An 8,518-nucleotide genomic window follows, 5' to 3' on the forward strand; every position below is an offset into this window, starting at 1 on the left:
TTCGTATATTTAAAATTTTTGTCATCAACTATTCATACAGTAAGTAAATAATTTTTATCTTTTTTTTTGTGTGCAACCAAATTTTTCAAATCGTTAAATATATGCAACAAAAAAAAGGTTGAGAATCACTGCTTAAGCCCTAGGTAACTGAGCGATGGGCGGAATATAAAAGATCATAAAAAAAAGCCGACCTTTGTTACTAAATCCGCCTCTGACTTTGATAGGAATTGATTTTGTTTCTAGATAATATTCAAGTAAATTATGATATTACAAAAAAACCTTTATTGTAATTTATGGGTGTCGTTCTCGGGAGATGGTACCATGGACCATGGAATCTAAACATTAAAAAAATACATTAAATCAGACCGCTAGAGACATAGCCTAGATTATCTAACGATGCCCATGAATAAAGCGGTTAAATTCTATAAAAAAAAAGTAATTATTTTACTAGGTTAATTATTTATATGCAATATGCTTAAATATTTTCCGATAATGGTGACAGTTTAGGTGTTCTTTTAATTCAAAATATATTGAAGTTATGGCCTAATATAAATCGCCATTAACTAAACGGTTTAAACAAGTATTGCCGTTTTGAAATATTAGCTCTTTCGAAAGTTCCTTATAAAAACAGCAATGTAGGTGTTGTGGCTTTAAATCACCGTTTTAGTGGCTTGTTATATTAAATACATTTTGTCACATGAAAACTCTAGCATAGGTATATTTCAACATTTAGCTTGTACATAGCTATGCAATTAAAAATTGAAGTTATATTTATTCCTGTGTAAAAAAGTCAATTTTATACCAAATTGTTTAAAAAACTAATTGATATGTATTATCTGTGTACTTGTCTATGGCAAATATTGCATTCCACTGATCTCTATAAATGGATAGGTGTTTTCAAATGACAGCTTATGCTACGTTTCGAATTAACGCGTCTCTTGATATAACTGACGGTTCATACTCCATTATTAGTTTGATAAAATTGAGATAACCGAAAAGACACAAAATGCCACTGTTTACCTGTCCATTTATAGAGATCAGTGTTGTATTCCCACCTCAATTGACAAGTCTATTGATACATAGTGTTAAAATATCACTTTCTCTTAGCGGTTGTATTATAAACATTGAGAATAGCCGATTGATATGTTTACTGGCAATTAATCTCAAATTAACGAATTTATCGCGTAGTTAAAAGCAAATGAGGACGTATGTTTTGTACATCTAAAGTTAAATGGAACACTGTACGTGTCAATAATAATTAAAAAAAAAACTTCTAGACGAAAATTTAGAACTATTTACTCGATTGAAAATAATTGATATCGGCGATAACATTAAAAAAATATCGTCAATGTTACCAGCGTTATGTGTTCATAGAGTAATCGACTTTTTAATATCGATTGAGATAATCGAGTAAATCAACGCGTTTGTAAATATTTTTATTATTATTGACTACGTATATTATCAACATCGTGATTTAGCGTAGTTTGGAGTGACTGTAGAACATCTAGTCAAAGACACGTGGAAAAAACAATTGTAAATACATCTACGCGTCAACCTACTATTTAAAATCAATGCACAAAAAATATTAAAGATGACATAATTTATATCATCTATATAGCTTTAAAAGAGATATCTCAAGTTACTGTATTAAATACAGATTTTTATATTATAACAAGTGCCACAAAGCTATTGTCCTGTAGGTAAATGAGATTACGATCTACGCGTAATATTTCGATATATTTAATATCGGATATGGCAAGGAAATCGTGTCAAGAATGTCGCCACAGATAAAATAACATACGCAAATGTCAACTGTCAAATGAGCGCGCGAAATAACATACAGTATTGATATGTTTTGGGGAAAATAAACAATATGAGAATAATCATTAATGCAGGCAGAATTATTTTTACTGTAGCGAAAATTAGTCCGTCCCCAAAGTACTCGAGCATGTGAAATAGACTGAAATGAAAACTTGCTTACGTTTGACTTTAAAGTGGTAATATTGAATTGTGATAGGAGTATCTTTTATGTTTCAATGTTGCTTTTATATAAAACGAACAAATTTCAGTAAAGATTAAAATTTATTGAACAATTTTAAAGTCTACAGTCACGCACAATTTGTTCTTAATACGAAAAAGGATCTAAAACCTTTAGCTAAAATGCCTTTATCGACGATTGTACAAAAAAAATATAAAACGAAAAAATACAAAAAAAAAACATTTCATATAATCGTTTTATTAAAATGTAATCGAATAATTTTATTCTTAGATAATAAGTATTATGCTTCTAATAGTTACTTAGGAATAATTAAAATATAAACACAGTAGAACCTCGATAAGTTAAAGTCCAAGGGAAACACAAAATATTTTAAGTTATCAATGGTCTATGTTTTAGAGGTTTTTATGTTACCGAGGTTTGAGTTATCGAGGTTATATTGTACTATAAAAAAACACTACGTAAAGGATAAAAAATGTTTTCCATTGAATATTTTTATTATTGTATTAAACATTTCACTCGATGAATCTATTTTGTAAGGAAACGAAGAGACTAGCCAACATACATTCCCTGAGACTGAAAAGAACATAGAAGAGGCTAAGTAGATACCAACTCAATATTAATGTACATAACGAAACAGAGTACATGACATCTTATGTGATATATACATGTAAAAACAACTTAAAAAGTTAACATCGGGCTTAGAAATGCCTCTTTTTCATTGACGTCTGTCCTATTTGCTATAAAAAAAAAAAACTACGATATTCTCTATGGTTTTTTAGAGACGAATCGACAATTAAAACATTTAAAAACAGCACAAAACTATTTAAATTATTAATCAATGAGTTGATTTTTATGCGTTTGTGATATATAAATTGGAATATACGTGTGAAGTGGAAGTAATTCCACGTTTTTTGATCAATGCGTGCCGGAGGCCTAATTTTAGTCCTCTTCCCCTTTCCATCCTTATCGTACAAGGAAAGAATGGGAAGGAAAATATCTAGGATGGGACGCATAAGAGAAATATTCTTTATCTGCGTGTATCTGCAAATGCCGATGTCTACGGGTCGTTTCGCTATTTCAGCGATTTCCGGTGGTCGCTTGTTCGTTTGTCACCTTGTACTATAAAAAAACTTTATAATAAATAGGACAGCGGTCTATTTTACCACCAAGACTTTAACAAGGCTGTGAAACAACTAAATTCGGTTCGGCAATTTTACACCAAATTGTAACAAATGACAAATATGACAATTTTATATTGAAAACTTTTTTATAATAATTTTGAATATGTTTTAATGTAAATTTCTTGGCAGTAGAACTGTTTTTATTTTATTAAGATTGTCATATTTTTCATTCGCTATCCTTAATGTTAACACAATATTTTGTAACTATTTTCATTGTGGTATTAAATGTAATTCTTCACCGTTAAAAAATTGTAAATAACCCGTTGGTAGCGGGTAGATGACACTAATCATTGTCTGAACGTATAGCTTTACCTACAAGCATTAATAATTTCTTCATTTACCATACCTTTTAAAATTACTTGAAATTGACAAATAAAGAGTGGACGCACACCTTAGATTAAACTATCGCACGACTGTTGTGCGATTGTCGATTGTTTCGCGGAAATAAAAATCGATGAGCGTGCGCACCTCCATATAAGCTCATAGGAATCAAAGCGAGGAAACAGTTGTGCGATAGTTTATTCAAAGGTGTGCGCGCGCTCTAAATTAACTATGATTCTAATCATGGTATTAATGCTACTTACATGTGCTATATTTACGGCTGAATACTAAAAACACATTTAAATATGAAATATCTTTAATGAAAGCCTAATTCAAGCCCGTTTCTCTTTACCGCCCTTTTCTTATAAGGAGAGGATGGGAAGGGAAAGTGGATTTCACGGAGGAGGAGTTACATAGGAAGGGGAAATATCCACTTTATGTGCATCTCCTCCTCTGTCGGATAAGGGTAGGTAACGCATTTGCAATTGCGGATGTCTATGGGCAGCGGTCGCTTCGCCATTTTGGCGGATTCAGGTGGCCGCTTGCTCGTTTGCCACCTTCTGTTATAAAAAAAAGCCACACCTTGGCTCCATTTTCCTAAAAATTGCCTCTTAAATTGTATTCTGCGTTAACGAAGCGAAGTATTCAATACTGGGTTGAATGAATTGAATTCCATATATTTTATCATTCTAGTGAATCTTTAGTGTTACCTTGAGCTAAGTTTCAATGGAGCAAAATACAGCTAGTCATAATCATCATCATCTCCTTATCCTTATCCTACTCCCGTAGGGTCGGCGCAACAGGTTTTTGTCCTCCACATAACTCTATCATACGTCATCTCAGTCATCACTCCCTTTTTGATCATGTCACCTTTTACACAATCCAGCAAAATATAGCTAGTACAGAAACGAATTTCTTGAAGTTACCTAAAACCCTAACGACTGGTTAAAGGAAAAGATTTGTTGCAGTATCAAAAATATCAGTAACATTAAGGAAGTGACGTCGAACCGAATTGCCTAGAAAATAAGATCATATTTGTTGTACTTATTGCTTAGTATTAACGAAGGGAATGATTACGGAGTGTTACGAAATAATGTTATGGAACAGCGCCATCTGTTGTTTATAAGCTGATCTAGTTATAGTATTCTTAAGGAGGTTTTTTTGTATTTAATTTTTGAGACAGCTAACCAAATCCTATAATTTATGTTTTAACGGGAATTGGGAAATTTTAGTGTTTTGTTAGTTATCTATTCGTATATTTAATAATTACAATTTATATCGTTGATTAAGATATTTCTGTATTTCATTGTAACTTTTAATATTCGAATGCTTCGTTAAATATATGTTTATATATATTTATAAATACATGTTTGTCTATTAAATATTTATCGAGCATATGACGTATCTTACACGTATTTTATTTAGAAATACAGTACAAAGAAAATAAAACATTTTTTTCAAATTGTCAAAGAAATAGTACACTAAATAATTTTCCGAACCACATTCTAAGCAAAGAATTTCTACTTAATTTTGTTGAACATTTCAAAAATCTTGGCTGAAAATGTTATAAAAGTTGTGAGCTCAGATTTTTGAAATCAACAAAATATAAAACCAGTTTATAATTATAATCTTATTTATATTTATGTATGTATTTCATTAAACATATATGTCGTAGCAATTGTTGTTTTATTTATGTTTATATCTGTAATTATTATTCGCATAATATTTCTAATAAATCATATCTTCGTTCCTTTAAATATTAATAAGTAACTCCAATATAAAAATCACAATTTTTTACAATTAAGTTTAAAAATAATTAAAAAGAAACAAAAGTGAATAGCCTATATGTTCTTTCAGACTATTCTCTACGTCTATGCCACATTTTACAATTATGTTGAAAGATATTTTTTAAAAATTAAAAAAAAAACAGAAGTGAGTAGCCTATATTCTTTCAGACTATTCTCTACGCCTATGCCACATTTTACAATTATGTTTAAAAATACTTTTTAAAAATTAAAAAAAAAACAAAAGTAAGTAGCCTATATGTTCTTTCAGACTATTCTCTACGTCTATGCCAAATTTCATCGAGATTCGTTCAGCCGTTTAAGCTAAAAACTCTAACAAACATCCATCAAAATTTTCGCATTCATAATATTAGTAAGATGGTACAATTTTAATAATTTCAGTGAACCTTTTTTGCGTGTTAGTTACTTACAGGGTGATTCAATAGCACTGTTCGTTTTCTAAAGGAAGTAAGGCCTACATCTTTGAATAGACTATAACGACGCCATGTTTGTATGTCACGTATTGAATACGGTATATCTACGTGATTCAATCTATGCATATCATTTTTGTAGACGATATTAGCATTGAAAAAAAAATAAACAAAGATATTTGTGGTGGAAAACAAAGATGCAGATATAAAGTCAATAATTAGTTCTCTAATCCTCTCTATACATCTTCCATCTCTCTCAATCAACTTGCCCTTATCCCTTATGGAGTGTCGGCACAGTATGTGCTCTTCCATACATCTCTATTAGCCGTCATATCTGAACACTCCTTTCTTAAGCATATCCTCATTTCATAATCCATCTATACTTTCTTCGGTCTTCTATTTCCTTTGTAGCCATCTAAATACACCTTCCATCTCTCTCATGTAGTGAAAAATGTCAAAACGTGATGTGTCTATTTTATTTCAATATTTAAAAACAAATATAATCATTGTCTATGACCTCAGTAGTCATTTATAATTTATAATTACTTGCATGATCCTTATCATTTTAACAGTAAGTCATTGTATTGTGAAACGTAAAGCCTACGTACGCCCATCATGTGAGATCTTCCGCAAGTATTGTGTTAAATCTCAATCGATTGTATATACTAACCTTAACCTAAAACTGACATGTGGGTGGATGAACCTAACTCATACTAATATTATAAAGAAACTTTGATTGTAATGGGGCTCAAAAAAATCGGGGCCGTTTTTAAAAATTCCTTCACAATTGTAAGCTACATTATTCAAGAGTAACATAAGCTATTATTTTAAATTTCACGCGGGTAAAGTCGCGGGCAAACAGCTAGTGGGGTATACTTACTGCGTTGGCGCAGCGACCCGAAGTGGATCTTGGCCTCCGACACGAGAGAGCGCCAGCGTCGTCTGTCCTGCGTCGACGTCTGGACCTGTGCGAGCTAGAGTCGATCGGCTGGCAGTGGGGTATATTGTATCATAATATACATAGGTTTATACTGTCGAAATACTTTTAATACCGGCGTTAGGATAGGAAGAGTGACTAGCTTTGCCTTCCTGCCCTGCCTGCCTGCCTTTTGGGGTCGTAGAAATGTCGCCTTTAGTGCCGGTAATGCTAGAATCAGTATTCTCTATAAACCAGAGACTATAAATTTTCACAGAAGTGTACTTAAATGTACAGTCTTGTAAATAAAAATTAAAAAGCTTAGACTGTCAAGCTGAACCATAGATAATATAAATGAAGGTAGATTTTAATTTTACTCTGTCCTCTCTTTAAGTACTGTTAAGTCGACTATAAATAATTGTTCTGCTTGTTCGTCTGTATTAAAACAATATGTGAGATAGATTTATACCCATGTCCAAGCATTGAATATCACTTAGCCATGAAGGTTCGATGTACGCTAAGGTAACAATTGTGAATCCAACGCTCACCGTCCTTTGCCACTTCCGTTCTAGAGACAGGCTCATTGTGCCCGTCGTGGGAAAACTTGTGAGTACACTTTTGTGTTGCTATTGTTAACTAGAGAAACGTTGAAATGTTTAAACTATTTGCATAGTTACGTGAGGTTATAAGGTTATTTCGAATATTACGATTATTACGAAATTTTATTGTTACAATTGCAATAATGTTTACTATTTAAACGGAATTAATTTGTTATGAATTAACGCTCCGTTATTTTATACTAGCTTTCGCCCGCGACTCCGTCCGCATGGAATTAAAAAACCAAAATGAGTAGCCTATGTGTTCTCCCAGACGATAGTCTACTATAGTATATATATATAGTCTACGCCTATGCCAAATTTCATCGAGATCCGTTCAGCCGTTTAGGCTACAAACTCTAACAAACATCCATCCATCTAAACTTTCGCATTTATAATATTAGTAAGAAGTAATATTGTTATTCTTTACATTTTTATCCTCAAAACACATTAGTAAAAACAAAAAGTACACCCTATAAATTCTTTACTATTTATTTCGTTTTAAAAACATAAAACCATCTCAATGAAGGTCGATATTCAAATCCAGGTATAAACTGCTTGGACTCGATATGATTTGGTAAGTGTTATTGTTACAGAGTATTGTTGTGACAATGTTAGTTCAGGTGTTTATGGTGACTCAGCCCGTGACCTGATAGTTTATATTTAAATGATATTGATTTTATCTCATCTGCAGACATAATTTTAAATATACTGATTATAAGCAGGACATCTATATTAATTTGGTGGAATTTTTTGTGGCAAAAAGAATGTGTTACCAACACTTTAAAATCGAAATCCTATTTTTCTCTAAATTTGTTTAGTATATTTTTTAAATTAGTTGTTCGTCACATTGTACATTATTGAATTATGGGTTAAAGAACGGATATATGCATGGATCGACTGTTTTTTTATTTGCTTTTTAATGTTTGTATAGGTAACAACAAACCTATACTTTGTATTTTATGCTATTAAATATTTTTGTTTGTAAACGTGAAGATGTAACTATTCTCCTGTGACGTCGTTGTATTTAAGTCATGTTTTCTGATCACGAGTTTAAAAAATATATATAAACATGGTCTATGGTATTTAGTGGTAATGATGCTTTATAAAAGCAAAATAATTTTTAAAATCGGTCTAAAAGTTTTAAAGTATATTTGTTTCATACATAAATATAAATCTTTACTTTTTATGATATTAATATAGATTAGACGCTCCATTTACAGTGTGTTCAGTGCAGCATTGACAAACGTTTGCGACAGACTGAACAATGTTTTTTTTTTTTTTTTTTTT

Source organism: Papilio polytes, unplaced genomic scaffold (assembly GCF_000836215.1).
Source record: "Papilio polytes unplaced genomic scaffold, Ppol_1.0 DF824225.1, whole genome shotgun sequence".
NCBI classification, from domain to species: Eukaryota; Metazoa; Arthropoda; class Insecta; order Lepidoptera; family Papilionidae; genus Papilio; species Papilio polytes.